The sequence below is a fragment of the Amblyomma mixtum genome, chromosome 3, assembly GCF_055824585.1.
Source record: "Amblyomma mixtum isolate Tamu chromosome 3, ASM5582458v1, whole genome shotgun sequence".
NCBI lineage: Eukaryota > Metazoa > Arthropoda > Arachnida > Ixodida > Ixodidae > Amblyomma > Amblyomma mixtum.
The window spans coordinates 381369352-381385297 of NC_143014.1; the positions used below are offsets into that span (position 1 = coordinate 381369352).

The 15946-nt window shown below is 42.4% G+C and overlaps 1 long non-coding RNA gene across 3 annotated transcripts; it reads left to right on the plus strand.

The window, feature by feature from the left end:
- Positions 1-2526: 2526 nt before the first annotated feature.
- Positions 2527-15431, plus strand: LOC149357013 (uncharacterized). Of its 3 annotated transcripts, none has more exons than XR_016291774.1 (3): positions 2527-2569; positions 6773-6868; positions 8617-10768. It is a non-coding gene; the product is annotated as an uncharacterized LOC149357013 (long non-coding RNA). The 3 variants fall into 3 exon arrangements; XR_016291773.1 differs by lacking the exon at positions 2527-2569 and adding an exon at positions 12218-15431 and having other exon boundaries at positions 2577-6868; positions 8617-8735; XR_016291775.1 differs by lacking the exon at positions 2527-2569 and adding an exon at positions 15340-15431 and having other exon boundaries at positions 2577-6868; positions 8617-8735.
- Positions 15432-15946: the final 515 nt, after the last annotated feature.

The window sequence follows — 15946 nt, forward strand, 5'->3', positions numbered from 1 at the left end:
TACACTTTTTCCCATTCAAAAATGGTTTTCCTCGGAATTGCTGTGAAATGATTGAGAACGAGAGACGGCAAGCCTGGATAACTTCTGTGCGCAAGCTGGAGTAGGCGGTTTTCTCTTGCTAAATTGGTTTGGTATGTTGCGCGTGTATATTATTTCTGACGAATTTTCATTGTAATTCACTAAGCATGCAGTGTTTAGTCGTACAGCTCGCGCTAAGGAAACAATTTTTTTTGCCAGTAAAGCCCTCCGCCGGTCGGGTAACTCAAACAAATATTTTGGAGGCTGACATCAACAGCTGCGTTAGGCAGACGCGTGTGAGGCAAGGTCAGTGATCGCCTCATTGTTCCTTTGTGTGACGCCCGGCTCAATTTCCGAAGTTATTTTGCTAGATGTAAAAAATGTCTCAAAGTAAAAGTAGTAAAGATATTAGCTTGCACATGAGCGAGCGTTTGAATATGAGAGATGGCTCTGCAAATAAATTGTTTTGGGAATGCACGTGCGCTGCAATCGCCATTACATTAAATGTACCAACCACTGCGTAGTGATTGACCAAACTAGAGCATTTTTTCTGTTAGCCGTAAGCCAGCATCTGGTAAACGCATTTCGCGCGTGTTTGTTTTTCTTTTCAGCCTCGCCTATCTTTATTTTACGTCCAAATAAACACATACTCGTTATTATTCAGCGAAAAACGTAATGAAATTCCAACTTTGGCAAAGAAAGTTGCGTACATCTAACTGCTCAGCTACCCAACAAAATTAAGTATTTTGCGAAAATTTCCCTGCCATAAAAAAAGGCATTAAGCTCGAATTCCGCGTCTTAAATAAACTTGCCATTTACTTGCGACACACATTTCGCCGCAACGGTAACGACGGTTTCGTCAACAATCTGCTCCACGAAGTGGACCTGATGCACTGTCAGTTCTCTTTTTTTTTCAAGTCGGCGCAGAAAAAAAAATCACTGACCACTCTTTCTTGAAACCTACACCTGAGAGGGTACTGTCGCGATAGAAGGAAATGCGAACAGCGCGGCGCCTAATTCGAACATAAGTACGCTACGGACATGAATTCCAGTTTCGCAGTGCGTAGGCAACATGCTGTTCACATTATTTTCTATCGCCCTTGTACATTTTCCTAGTCCTCTTAATTTCGTCAGCGTTCTAGCACGAAGGAAAAAGGAAGCGTCAGCGCAAACAGATTTCCAGGCAGTCCAACACGTGTAAAGCATGTGCGGAACTGGTCTTTTTTCAAGAGAAAGGGCTCAATGGGAGGGGTGACAGGTCTGCCCGGTCGCGTATTTCCATTTCAGCGTACGTAGACGCATCGGCCGCTAGTTGCGCTGCTTGTCTGCAACGTCACATCCGGCGTTGTCATGACAACATTGGAACGCCGCTGCTGGCGTGCTCGTGTTTTGCTTGCAAATGGCTGTTCGCGCCGTGAGTCGATCGGGCGACTCCTTCGCTTTGCTTACCCTTTTTGTTCACAGAGCCAGTTTGCCCTGCAATCTCCTTTTGGCAAAAAATAACTTCTGTTCTGAAGCCCTCCACTTCGGCGTTCCTTCGGAAGCGGAGAAATAGGACAAGCGAGGGAGATGTCGTGTCACAGGCTGCTGCGAACTGCGATGTGACTCGTCTATTATTCTGCGGTTGAGTGACTACTGTTTGTTGCGAAAGGTTGGTCGCAACTTCATATTTTGTACCATGGCTGTGTATCGCGATTAACTTCTGATCCGATGGAAGGAGGAGAGCAGTGCATTTGCCCTAGCGACATTAGATTACCGCTCTTGCTAGAAGCAACACGTTTCTGTTTAGTGAGCTATTCCTGCGTTAAGAAATAATACAATGGATTGGATGGTAGTCAGGTTGGATGCTAGCTTGTGACAGGGGTTCGGGCCAATGACATATGCACCTTCAACTGCACGCTTTCTGAGGCCACATTTTTCCTTAAGGTGCGGTTGCGGTGTTCACCGAGATGTGGAGATCTGAGAGCTACTGTATCATTTTCTCAAAAAACATTTCCTTTACTCAAAACACATGCTTTCACATTGCTCCGCATAAGCAGACTTACGTGCTTACCTGCAAGAAAAAAGCACAACTGACTGGACCAGTTTGTGTACGTTTTGTGTGTACTCGCAAAGTGCGTGCATTAGTTGCAAGGTGGTAAGCACCAAACATTCATGTTACTAACATTGTCTATGTGCTAACAGATGCTGCTTGTTGAAATTGCTGCAGAAAAGTGCAGCTTAGATTAAATTTTTTGCCTTTATTTGCAGTGATTCTATGCGAGGAGCAAGTTTGGTCTGTAGACAAATTATTTCATTGATAGACAGGTCACCTGTGAGCCTTGAGTAGCCATGTTAAAAGAATGAGATGTGCTGCAGGTTATTTTCAGGGTGCCCTCTATCTCCTCTGGCTGTGGCTTGTTTCTCTGCGATGTCTGCTCTCACAGTATTACATTGCCTCAGTTATGAATGCTACGGATACCGAGTAACTGTACTCAGCTTTTTTTTTTTTTTTTACTTGCAGAAAATGACACCTCAAATTGCGGCAACACAAGTACAGGGTTGAGCAGAGGTGATTTCAAGACTTATCATTTCATGAATCTTAGATGCCTGCAAAACCTTTTAAACAATTTCTATTCATTGGGGCCATTGTTGCTGGGTATAAGAACAGCCATATGCAATAAAGCTTATCGCTGCCGGGTCCTTTTTTTGTTTTGCGGATTTTCTTGATTGGCTTTAGTCGTTTGTGGCAGTTTGGCAGCTGTAACATTTATTGCAACCAAAGATTGCCTGCTTTGGCTATATTTACTTTTATATTTTGTGTGTGTGGTAGTCTCCTTTCTAAGGAATCCAATTTTTGTGTGTATAACAACTGATATATGGCCACAGCGCACTTTAACTAGTGTATTTCCAGGACATTATTTTAAATAAACCCCGAATAAACCCCCAGCTGAGTGTTTGACACTTAGGCTACCCTTGTAATGCACAGCCTTACACGTGCCATGCTGTACTTGTCATATAGAGTGCATGCAACAATAGCATAAAGTAATTGAGATTAAAGGAATGTTGTCATTGAGCATTTTGAGGCACAACCCCAACAGTTGTCCGATTCTAGCTCCTGTGGAAGGGCCGCATGTATCCAGTGCCAGACCTGGCAGAGCGTTCATAGACGGCCAGGCATAAGCACTACATTTTGGATCTGTTGCAGAGCTGCTACTCGAATTCAGCATACAGTAAGGCTTTTGGTGCTTTGGAATGTTTGCTTATCTTTATTTACAGTTATTCATAGGCCATTCTTGTTTGGTGACGTGCAAGCTAATATAGATGTCTTTTGTTTTGTATAGCTTAAATGCGCATGCCGTGATGACATTCTCTTAAAGTAGTGGTAAAAAATGTAGTAGTGTACCAAATTCATACCAATACATACATACACTTAAACATCGGACATGTAACAGTTAATCACTTTACACCACTATGCACAAGAAAGCCAGCAGAGGCAAAATACAATTTTACAGTAACTTAGTGACACCTTCCCTGCAAAAAAAAATTAAAACTCAAATGTGTTTCAGTATAGAAAATAGAGATGTTGTATGAAGACAGGCATACCGCACATCAAAACAGAATGAGAGGAAGGACGTGTGTATTCACCTCAGTATGACCTGCAATGCACAAGGCAGAGTCAATGATAATTTTGTAAAGTGCGAAACTAGCTCCGGTGAGCCTCCAATGGAAAAGGTTTCAGCATCTTGGGAAGAGACCACAGCTGAGGGCTTGTGAGGTCCTTGAAGGGAGGAGCATTTATCGGAAAAGTAGATGGCTACTAGAAAAGAAGAGAGTGAGCTGGGAGTTCTTGTGGTGAGGAGGTCACCTTTTGTTGCAGCTCACCATTCTGGTCACCACTTTCTGTTGTCATTTCATCTTTTGTGCATACAGTGTCTGAAGGCATCTGCTTCAGGTAGGGAAAGTAAATGTCTCCAGGTCAAGTACTTTTCTGGAGTTGGTGGCACATCTTCCACAATGTCTTCGTTCAGGTGTTATCAGTCTTATTATAGGTGTTAATCGTTTTGTGAAACATCTTGATTGTCAGTGCTACAAGTCATTATTAGAATATCTCTCCATCAAGCTCCTTCTGGAATAAATTTCTAGCAAATATGGTTCTGACGCCAGTGCTGTTATAACCTGTTTTCTCCTCTGGCAGCACATTCTCCCAGCTTTTCAAGCATTAGCCACTATTTTTTTATTCTTATTTGCATTTGACTTCCAGTGCTTCGTTACATTTGATGAAAGTTGGATTGTCCCTGCTGCTAGAGAAAAAAGCTTCTCTACCTGTTCTGGACATGACAATCAAGGCAGCTGCTGATGGTGTGTGCACTGATGGCTGTAATAATTTCACTTGAGTTTCTTCATTCAATTCAGTCATCTCCAGCTATACTTTTGTTCAAAAGTGGTGCATAACACGTCTTAAAAGCTCTCTGCATTGCTTTGTATTTGCAGTGCTGAAGTATTTCAGCATCAGTTAGTCGGCAAAGGTATCAACAGCCTACCTGAGTAAGGCGCTGCATTCTTTTTGCATCACACTCATGGCTTCTTGCATTTTTGATGACACTGACTAATGCTTCGGTACCATTCAGTGCATGATAATTGTCGGCTATAGCAGTTCAGTTGTGGACATTTACAGTAAACTTGTTTCACTGAATTTCACAATTTTGAAAGAGCTTCACTGCCATGTATTGCAATTTTATACTGATCAGAAGGGGTTGTTGCAAACATAATTACATGAAAAGCTGATTTCTGACCTGGGGAGTTTGACTCTTGGCCCTGTTTCACTCTGACTGAAACATCTGTATTTAGCTTGTTGCAGGTTGCTTTTCCACAATCCTTTGCATCACTTTAAAGAGCCTTTGACTACCCTCTGGTCAAAAATGTGTTACGCCGAGGTAATGTGTTGTCATCCCTGGAACACACAGGCGCAGATAAATTTTCGAAAACAGGTATAATAGTGAAATGACACCTGCCGTGATCATATAATTTCTTCGTGTTTGTCTCATTTCATGCCGTCTTTGAGGTTTTCCTTCCTTCCACGTGGCTGACTAGCCTGAGCAGACGAAGTTTCCCTTCTCCTATTTTAGCTCAAGGCAGATTTAGTCACACGCCTGTATCGTAGCCTCTCCTTGACAAGTACTCTTATCTTGATCTTTGCTACTATGAGAATTTTGGTCTTTGCGACTTTGAGAATTTGAGAATTTTGAGAATTTTCTTTGCAGCCCGAAGTTGTAGGTTGTTGTATCGTTCATTCTTGGGAGTCAGAAGTTTACGATTGACCTCACATTGAAACGGGCTCCGCCGTGTGTGCCTAATTCAGAAAACGCCGGTAATCGTTCAGCGTGTGGGGCAGCACAGAATGGTTCACCATGCTTTGTGGTAAATATAAATATCAGCGCTCTCTAAAATGTTTAAGTGTGAAGACTATACAAATGATGGAGCAGACAGAACACGTTAAAGCATTCATGGACTATGGACAATAAACTAAAAATTTCGTTTTTGTGTGCAGATATCTGCATGGAGACGATGTGATGCCAGAGGAAGTATGTCATTGTGGTCTATGTTGCCACATTGGTTGCACCTGTCGTCCACCTGCCAGCCAGGATAATTGAGGCCATAAGTAGTAGCATGCTGTGTTGCTAGAAGCTGTGAACCATCATAGGCTTACCATTAGAGCTTTGCAGGTCATACTGAGTGTTAATGTACAAATTCATGCAGCATCAACATGTGACATAATCAACTGTAAACCAAACAAAAGTGCACAAAATCTAAGTTGTAACCAAACTTAGATTTGAAAACATATCTTCAAACCGTTAAAAACAGCAGGCACGCACAAACGTTCAGGAATGGCATTATCTGAGTTGTAATCCGACTCAAATTTCAAAACATCTTCAAGCCTTAAAAACAGCAGGCACGCACAAGCATTCAGGAACGACATTATCACATGAGAAGCTGTATTACCATGAGCACCCATTATCCTTCGCTGAGAGGTAGAGGCAATGCTTTCATTCCTGGTAGGAATGCAATAACAGCTGAGTAAATGTGTAACATTGATTTCTTTCCATCCGCCTTGCATTGTCATTCTCTGCTTAAGGAAGTCAATGCACCAACAACTGGGTGATGGTGTTTAAATGTTCCAAACTCTTTTTACTGCACTTCTTTATGCTCGAGTGCTCGACTTGGCAGAATTTCTCTCATATACTCATACAGTCAAACCTCATCATTACAGGGGAATCAGAATTTCTTCATTGTAACTATTACGTTGCTATAACCATTTCTACCCTAAAAAAGCAGTTTGGCATGTCAGTAAGGTGTACTCTAGACAGAATTAACTGACGGCAATAAGCAGCCTATTATGCGACTAAATGATCGTGGTGTGATTGTTATGGTCACTAATTACACAAGTCGCAAAAGAAACGAAACAAAAAGATCAAACGTTTATCGTTATGTTTCACACGCACACAAAAATTGGCTCAATCACAATTCGCCTCGAAGTAATCTTTCATTATCCTCTGGAGGGTCTTCAGGGGCATTTGTATCCAAGCCAACCCCCGTTTGAGGCTGCAGATTTTGTTGTTCTGTGATCACTGTTTATCACATTGGCAAACAGATGAAACAAAGCTATAGGCTAGGTTAGTGCGCTCACTTTATACAGTTTCTCACTTGTGAAAAAACCAAGTGCACAAATGCAAAATACAGTCTTACGGTATGCTGTTTGTGCACACATTTTCAGTGATTCAACAAGTGTTGATTTGAGTGCTGTACAACTGCATCCAGTGGTCAGCATCTGCGGCATGTTGCAAGTTGGAGCGGAACACTTTCACATCAGGTATAGAGGACTCGAGGTCTTCTATACAATCTAAGGTAGCCGCCTCCGCCATTGTTTTCCACGAGGAGAGCTACAATTCAGCACTGTGAAGTGCTGTGTCGTCGACCACCGCAGGCAGCAAGTCCGTGAACTGCCAGCACGGACATATAGCATTGGAGACAAGACCAAGCTCAGAAGAGCGCAGGAAATAAAATCGCGTGAAGTAGTGTTTCGGTGTCGTTTATGAGATTCGTACGTGAGTTTGCTTTGTATACTTCTTTGCTTTGTTTTCTTTTTCATGTTGAAACATACCAAGTGTTTCAGCGGACACTTTCGAAAATTTTTATAAATATGCTTTTTGGGGTAAAAATTTTGCGGCACAGTGTTACCAGTGTTGGCAGACACCAGAAAAGTGGTGTTTTGTCTGAAGTCGTGAGCTGGTTAACTAATTTTTAATAATTACCTCTGTAACTAGTAGAGTTAGGCACCTAGTTGCAATTAGAGATTTGTAGCTGGTCGTCAGTAATAGCTATATCAGTTTTTAGAGTTTCGAAATCGAGGTTACCCTCGCTGTCGTGACTTGGCAAAATCTGGCTGCATCGTGCGAAAATACCACGGGCTTCCGAAAGCATCGAGGTAAAGCAACTGCTACAGTGCATGTAACTAGTCGAAAAAGCCAAATTTTGTTGAGCCACAGTGCCAAGAGTAATCGCGTTTTCTGATTTCTAAAAACTGATGTGGCTGTTACTAAAGACCAGCTATAAATCTCTAACTGCAATTAGGCGCCTAGGTGAGCTAGTTAAGAAAATTCGTTAACTAGCTTACTACTCACGACGATTCACCAGTTTTCTGGTGTTCGCCAACACTGGTAATACTGTGCCGTAAAAGCCATATTTCCTCCAAAAAGTCTATCTATAAAATTTTTTGAAAGTGTTCGCTGAAACTCCCGGTATATTTATAAATGCAACAGCAGCACACGGCTGTTTTGATTTCGGATCGTGTTCAAATGCTTTTAAACTTTTTGGATTTAAAAAAAGAAACGAGCGAGGTCATGTTTTGGTTTCGTTTATGAAGTTTGTAACGTTGTAAGTTTGCTTTGTATACGCCTGAATTTAGATTTTATGTATGTATGTTCGCGTTACATACGCTCCCTTTGCTCTCTTTCGAATTTAGCGCGCGTGCTCTTATGCTAGGAAAATAGCTTTGTCAAAATGGCGGCGCCCAATTCACCCGCTTCGGTGAGAATTTGTCAGTGTTATTGGGTTTTTAGGCATATTCTTTGCCTTTCAATAACACACGTGATATTCGCTTTGCCTCCTCGCGCCAAAAGCAGAACGAATGAGGGATAAACTTCCTCTATTTTCGATTTTAACTCAAACAAGACTCCGCCGACTGTGGATCGGCTTGATTTGGATGTTCAAGCTAAGGCAGTCATAGTCAAATGTAGCCGTTTCGGTTGTCGGCAGAAAGGTGCGAAATAACTCCACATGATGTTATTAAAAACGTTGCTCGGTTAAGTTGCCTAAAAAAATAGGCCCTGGCTGGACTGAATTAGCCATGGTACTAGCTTTGCTAAGTGCGAATCACAGCGCATAAAATATTTTCACATTTCAACACCAGATGGCGTTACTGCGGCCTGCGAATGTTGCAGGAAGTTTTAAAATTCGAAAGCGTGCGACTTCTTTCGGCGGTTTTTGCTTTCGGCTGCTTTAGCGTTTCGAGTCCGCATCGCTTCGGTTTCTCGAATTGACAATCGTGCCTGCATTCAGTTACAGCGAACCTTTTGACGAGCAGATGCAAGAGGAGCCTGTGGCAACGAATGGCCGGATTGCGGTGAACTTGTGCAGCGCGTTTTCTGGCCGGTGATGTTGACGATAAGATATGCAAGGTAATGATTTTCGTTACTTGAAAAGAACAGCTAATCTCCTCTCTGCAGACCAGGTACAAGAAGCCCCCGTGAAGCTGGTAACTGTAATACGCCTGTTCGTGCGAAAGGAAGTCTGAGGGGCTCGGGAGACCTGCATTGCCGTATATTTGTATGCATTTTTTTTTTTTTTTGCACACAGCTCAGAAACATGCTGACAAGCAGTATTAACAGGCCTGCAGTCTGCACTTGGCAGGTTACTGGGGCCAGCCCGACACTGCTAGAAAAACCAGCCTAAAGTCCGAGCGCACATTGCCGACTTTATTTACACTGTGAAGCAGTCAATGAGGACGCTGTTGTCATTTGCTAGTTGAGGTGAGCACAAGTAGCAGGTTACCGATCATTTTCCGCTGTGAAGCCGGACTTTCCGATGCCGAACAGCTATACTAATGTTACAGTAAAATGTGGCAGTCAAAGCAGAGAAAGGCCCAACCGAGTAAGGTGTTCGCGCAAAGCAGTGTGCGTCTTGGCCAACACTGTGGCTGCGTTCAGCTAGAGCATTGGCGTTGAATGACATCAGTGATTGTACTGAGGCTGTTCAAGAAGCTCATTTCCTGCGTTGTTTAAATGTGGCAAGTGAACACTACAATGGCTCCTCTGTCTCGATGCCATTGTGAATGACAGGCCTCTCACATTAAAAAAAAGGATTGAAAATTTTCACTTTCCATGTCATGCTCTCAGCAATTCTGTCAAAGTGCTCAAAGAGGTTAATTCAAATTGAGGCAGGTGTAACCATTCAGTCCTCCAAGAGAAAAACAGCCCTGGTGCTATTTTCAGTGCGAGATGGTTTACTACCTTATTTGGCGAAAAGTTTTCTTGTGCTCAGTGCTGAACCAATGCTATATGAAAGCATTTGTTCCTAACCTGGTCGTCATAAAAATTCCGACTCATGTCTTGTGTGATTTATTTGTGGATAGCCTTGATACCTTATAGGTGTAGACACATCAAATTTTTCTTAGTGTATTTGTGCTTTGGATTTGTGTAAGGCATCAGTAAGCATGAATTACTGCAAGAAATTTGCCTACGCTCAGTAAAATAGTTTCTAATTGAATTTCTCTTGCCACACAGTTTCTGTATTGGTTTCAGGTTGCCGAACAATGGTTGCAACGTCATAAGTGAGTATAAGATCACGTGAGGCCCACAAAAACTGCTCTATATTAGCTCCTTATCCAGTTGCTGTCATTCTGGCCTCTGAAGCAGCTTAGCATAAGTTTACAGGAATTAAATTATACAAAGCAGTGAATATATTGCAGCTTTTGTATACGTCATTCGATTTCATATACACCTATGGCGACAGAACCTTCGTTCGGCAGCCTGGAACGTAAGCTGCAGGACAAAAGAAAATCGATTAAAAATTATTTATTGAGTGCTGGCGATTTCGATCCTATTACCCATGTTTACTAATGTCATATGCACAGTTCCAGTATTTGCTATTTCCTTCAAACTATTTGCAAGGGAGTTTATTACAATCCGAGAAAATTTCAGTTTAGTCGGTCAGGTAGTCAGTTATTGAGAAAAGGATCAAAAATTTTCAAAAGGGTGATTTTGAGAAAAACGCAATTTTATGTTTGCACATATACTACAGCAGTTGAGAATGCACCAGCAGAGTACATGCACTTGTTGACTTTATTGGCATCTCCTCCGAAGCCTTCATGTTTATTCTCTCTGACGTTTCTTGCTCTCGGAGGAACTTCAGAACTCAGCAACAAGCTCCTTGGCAGCAGCAAGGCAACACGCTGCTTGACAAGCCGGTTGAGACAAACTTCTCGGCTTACACTTGATTGGATGCTATGTGTATTTAAAACTTGCACTTTCTGCTGTATCATCACCATAGATATATTACATCACTGCAAGTTGCAGTCTTCAACCTGTCAGTCCCAAGAAATGTTGTTTTAGGACAGCGGTATCAAATCAGCTGATTCATTTATTCGGTGGTTTTGAGTGTCCTGCCGTGGAGTCACTTTCTTAGATGACCTGGCAGTGATAAAGCCACAAACACTGGCTTAGCTGCTTGTGCAGTTGGCAGGCTGTTTCTGTGGTAGGAGGCCTCCGGATTGCCTTCACCGAGGGCTCGGACACCATTTTTGTGAAACCAGCTCTTCGACAATCTGGCTTGTTGCTGTGAAACTTCCTCCTTCTCATCTACTATGTAGGCACTGTCACCATGATGAAGCAAAGTGATCACAACAAAAACCTGTGACAACTAGGCTTCAGTGCTCTACAAAAGCATTCCTTATGATAAAACTTTCAATTGAAACTGATAAAAAAGTACAGAACTTGAACATCTATGTTATAAAAAAAAATACATGTCCACAAAAAACATGATGGAAAACAACATGTAACCAAAATGCTTTTTTAAATACTATGAGGTGCAGTTTTCAACACGGTGTCGAACTGGAGTTTTTTCAGGTTCGGGTTTACACTTTTTGGGTTCAGTTCTGGGTTTGGCTCCAGAGCGACATTCCATTCCGGTTCAAAACGGTTCAGACTGTATTGAACCGGTTCAGACGGGTTCAGGATAAAAAAAATTTAGAATGTAGATGAGTTTTAATCAACCAAGCTTGCTATGCTGTTTACTTTTTTCTGGCACATCAATATAAAAATAAAAAATGCAAAAATTTTTTAAATGCGAGATGTTCTTACTTTACAGCAAAAAGGCGAATTTACGGCAAGAGCCGCAAAATTAAATGAACTCTAAATTAATGTAATTAATTTTAATTAATGCAAATTATTGCTTGCTGGTCACCACTATTGGTGCTTATAATTTTTGATAGGTGGATATACATTAGTGAACAAAAAAATTAATTTCCATTTTTTTTTTATAAATTCAGAATATCATGAAAACAAGCTACCTCAATAAAACGGAGAGTTGAGCTAGTTGGTACATGTTTCTTGGAAAAAACAGCGCTAAACGAAAGGACAACGAAAAAGAGTACAACAGGACCGGCGCCGGTCCTGTTGTACTCTTTTTCGTTGTCCTTTCGTTTAGCACTGTTTTTTCCAAGAAACAAGCTACCTATTTGCTATTTCTGAGTACAGTTTGGTGCAGTAATGTCCTTTTCATCAAGCAGGAGTTGCATGGTGCACTGTCTTGTTTCAGTTCCTTTTTTATGTTTGTCCTTTCATGGGCTGTTTCCATTTCATGAACTTTTCCTATGTTCTAAATCATTAACTTGCTGCCACTTTCAAGTGATGTGGTGTGTGGGAACATGGACCACTGCACATGTTTGTAAGAAATGGCCTAGACGTTAAGAGTTGCCACGACTGCTCAAATGGTAATTATCCCTGGCCACAACTCTGGGATTGTCATCTCTCAGTGGTTTTCAGAGTAACGGAGTTGACGGCTTTTCAAGTTTTGAATGGATATAGATTCAGAGGAGGTTTGGTTTTTTGGTCTTCATCGGAAGAGGCCAAATCAACCCCCTGTCCACTACTCTGCTACGTAGGTAGTACCTGGCTGCTGGAATGAGAGAGGGAGCAGGAACCGGTTCAGCTGACCTAGCTTGTTCGGCTGCTGTCCGTGGAATCAGGCTGCCAGATTGGGCTGCCTCCTACTCAAGGAGGGTGCTTCCGAGCTGCGACTTCATGAAGTGTTCCAGTTCATCACAGGGTCTGAACTTTTTTGTGCTGGCTGCTCTGGCCGCTTTTCTGCAATGCAGGGTGGTTTACAATGGCGGGCTCCGTGCGAAGATCGTCCTCCCCCAAATGAAAAAGAAATTGTTTGCATGAGCCAAGAAAACTCTCGACTCTATGCTTTCAACTTTTACAAAGTTTTTTTTCTCGTACCAGGATCTAAAATGGTCGTATGAACTGTGAAATGTCATGTGCCATGTGCTAAGCTAAACGACTGGAGCGCAGCTTCATACCTACACGCGTGCAAAAAGAATCGGGTTTACAGTATGATATAGGCTAATGAACACCTGGCGTGGATAGGTTTCGAATGTAATACAGTGCTTTTATTAGAGTAATCGAAGTTCTTGTCATGTGGAAATGATAGGATTTGTTGTATACTTAGGCCAGATGCACTTTATATGAACCTCATTATCAAATTTTATCATTAAATCATGGAGGCGGCAACGGCACTGCCACAGGCTGATTCTCCTTTTGTACAGTAGGCCTCCTTGAACAAATTCAAGGTGTAATGAACAAAAAGATCTAATAGTTTATTGTTGGAAAGATTATGGTTTCATAGGCACACAATATTCTGGGCTTTAGATAAGAGTTGAAACAGAACGGTGACTCGAAGCACTCTTCTAAGCTTCTGAGAACTTGGTAGAAAAGGAGGAAGAGCTGACATTATGAGTTTCCATGCTGACCTGCGGAAATTATGTGCATTGAAAATTTTTGTATTTGATCCTGCAGCCATGGGTTCCACATCCATGGGTGTATATGAGCTCGAGCCGTGTAGGAGGCATGTAAAGAGACATCTGCCTTTGCAACAGTGGCAATGTGAAATTCGATAAAGGGAGCTGACAAAACTGCACCCGCGAATTTGGCCTGCACCCATACCAACAGTGAACTAGTAAGGTGAACAGCAACGAAAGGTTGCTATTCGTGTGACGTTGTAATCCTCTGCTTCGGTTGTAAATAGACACTGGCATGATGCCTTATGCTGCCTCGAGGGCCCGTGAATATTTACTTCCCTCAACTGTGAACACGAAAATAGCTTAGCACATGCGTCAAACTTCGCTGTCGCCTGAAGTTTGCCGCCACTCACCCATGTCCTATCACCACTCGTCTCTCTCCCACTTACATCCACTCACTCGCACTCACACTCATGACCACCCACACATCCATTCACTCGCACTCACAACCACTCACTCACACTCATGACCACCTACACTCGCATCCACTCACTCACACTCATACTCACTGACGTAGGTGTGAGGCGATATGAGTGCACTCATGAGTGAGTGTGCCGACCTATGCTGTTAAGAGCCAGATTCTTCCAGGCGTCCGTGCTGGGCAGTCCCACAGCAAGTGATGAGTGTTGGCTTCAATATCTTTGCATTGACATATTGGACACCCAAGTCGAGGAAGGAGATCTCGAAACTGAGGCCATTTCTGAGTCACAGCTGGAGTGAGGGCAACCCCAACCCAGATCCTCCGAAGCACAACCTCCTCTGCAGAAGAGGGTTACCGCACAGGCTGAGAGCACGTTTTTGGCACAAGAGGTGTTCCTTTCCCGATAAAAGAAAGGTACACTGTAGTAGCTTCGTTGCTAGGCCCTTATGTCTTAGTCAAGGTTTGAAGGCGGAGCTCTAGACCCTCCGCTACTGGCTGTGAACACCTCAAACACTTATCGCATCCCTAAAGCGACTTGTCCACAGCCAGAAGGGTCTCGGCCAGAAGCATATGACCAAGCTTGAGAGCTTAGAAAATTGGCTTGATAGGGTCTACTTTGAGGGAACAAACGTGCACAGTGCACTTTTCAAAAAATTAAACGCTACTTTTATCTGACATTGTCTTTTGACTGTAATAAGGCAAGTCCACTTAGTACAGATTTCAGATACAATGAACGCAATCCGTGTGACTGTCAGGTTCGTTATAAGTAGGCTCAACTGTATTCAAAGCCTCAGTTGGCTGCTAGCTCTCTAGAGTGTACAGGTTATCAGCAAACACAGATCACGACAGGGAATTCGCCTCAGCCAGGTTCACAGTTCACAACCAGCTCACATTTCGGTTTCACGGGCCGCCTGTTGGCTATGGTTACCGTGATCGGTTGAGACTTAATACTACAAGAAGGTTAAAAAAGTGATGTGCTGCCTTTTCATTTGTTGTCTTGCCAATTTTTGGGGCAGGCAGGCAAAAGAGTTGGAACAAAAGCTCGCAAAGTAGCGTTTGATCTAGTTTTTAGCATTATCTCAACTCCTGCAGCTGCTGAAACAGCATGATATAACCAATTGAGCTATAGTTTTATTTCAAAGTGTGAACAAATGGGCCGAAATTTGTGGTCCCTACTCATTTAAAAATTCCCACATGCTGCTGGACTGCTTTAAGTGCGAAGAAAAACGGTTGTGGATAGGCTTTCTCCTCCAGACATTTGTGAGCCTGCAGAGTACTCTTTTGTCTTCCCAACTTGTAGAAATGCTTTCTGTAGAACAGGCTAAAAGTCTTGAAAGGGCATATTTAGACCTACCATCCCATTCCTTCTTTGATGGCAGTACTGTACTTGGTGCTAAAGTAATCGTGTGTTTCATTTGTGAATGACAATCCCATTGTTCGTGTAATAAAAGGGACCAAATGTCACCGTCTCAAAATGCAAAAGTATTGACGCCAAGACAGTGCAGATATTTATTTATTAGTACCTCACAGGCCCCGAAGAGCATTGGGTGAGGGGGGCAAATCGAAAAAAAGGTATATACAGATGGAAAAAACCGTAATATCGGACAAGAACGCGGTAAGCATGTAAGCATGCTTTATGGTTCTACAGCGGATTTGCATCGTCACCAAAATATTATCCCCAGAGGGTATTAAACGTGCACTAAGGCTAACATGGTGAAGTCTTATTCACAGGTATGGATAAATGTTGACTGTGGCTCACTGTACTGTTCATTTTCTTTTCCAGACATACTTGTATTTCAAGCAGCAGGAATAATTTCATCACTACTTGATGTGTCTGCAATAGTAACGTCCAGAATAAAGACCTTTTCAAAGATACAGTACTGCTGGAAGATCTCTTTTATTGTTTTGTTTTTGGATAAATTGTGTCAGCGCACATCTTGCTCTTGCACGTCATGCATGTCTTAGATTTTCTCAGTCTTTCTTGACCCTTGGAGAACTACAAAAGCTTCCTTGAGGTGCCGAGGAATGCCATGCATCTTAGTTTATACCCCTTTGTGCTGTACACGTATGCATACAAAATGAAGATGCGAGAGAGAGCCTGTTAGAAGAATACTCAAATTCATTGAATGATGACTGGCCATATAGTGAGAACCTATAAAGCAGTTATTGCGACTAGTCCGAAAGTGAGGTGAGTAAAGCAAAGCTCCAGGTTCATGCATGCTTGGATATAGACACTTCAGGTAACCCAGTAAGAACTCGGTGGTTCTATAGAACACAGTTTGATAATCCGTGAAAGTATGTATGCACATACAAGCAGTGGCTGGCTTGCTGTGCATCTGTAAAAATTGGCAGTTCTTCTGATGTCCCACCAGACAATAGCGTCTTTGAAA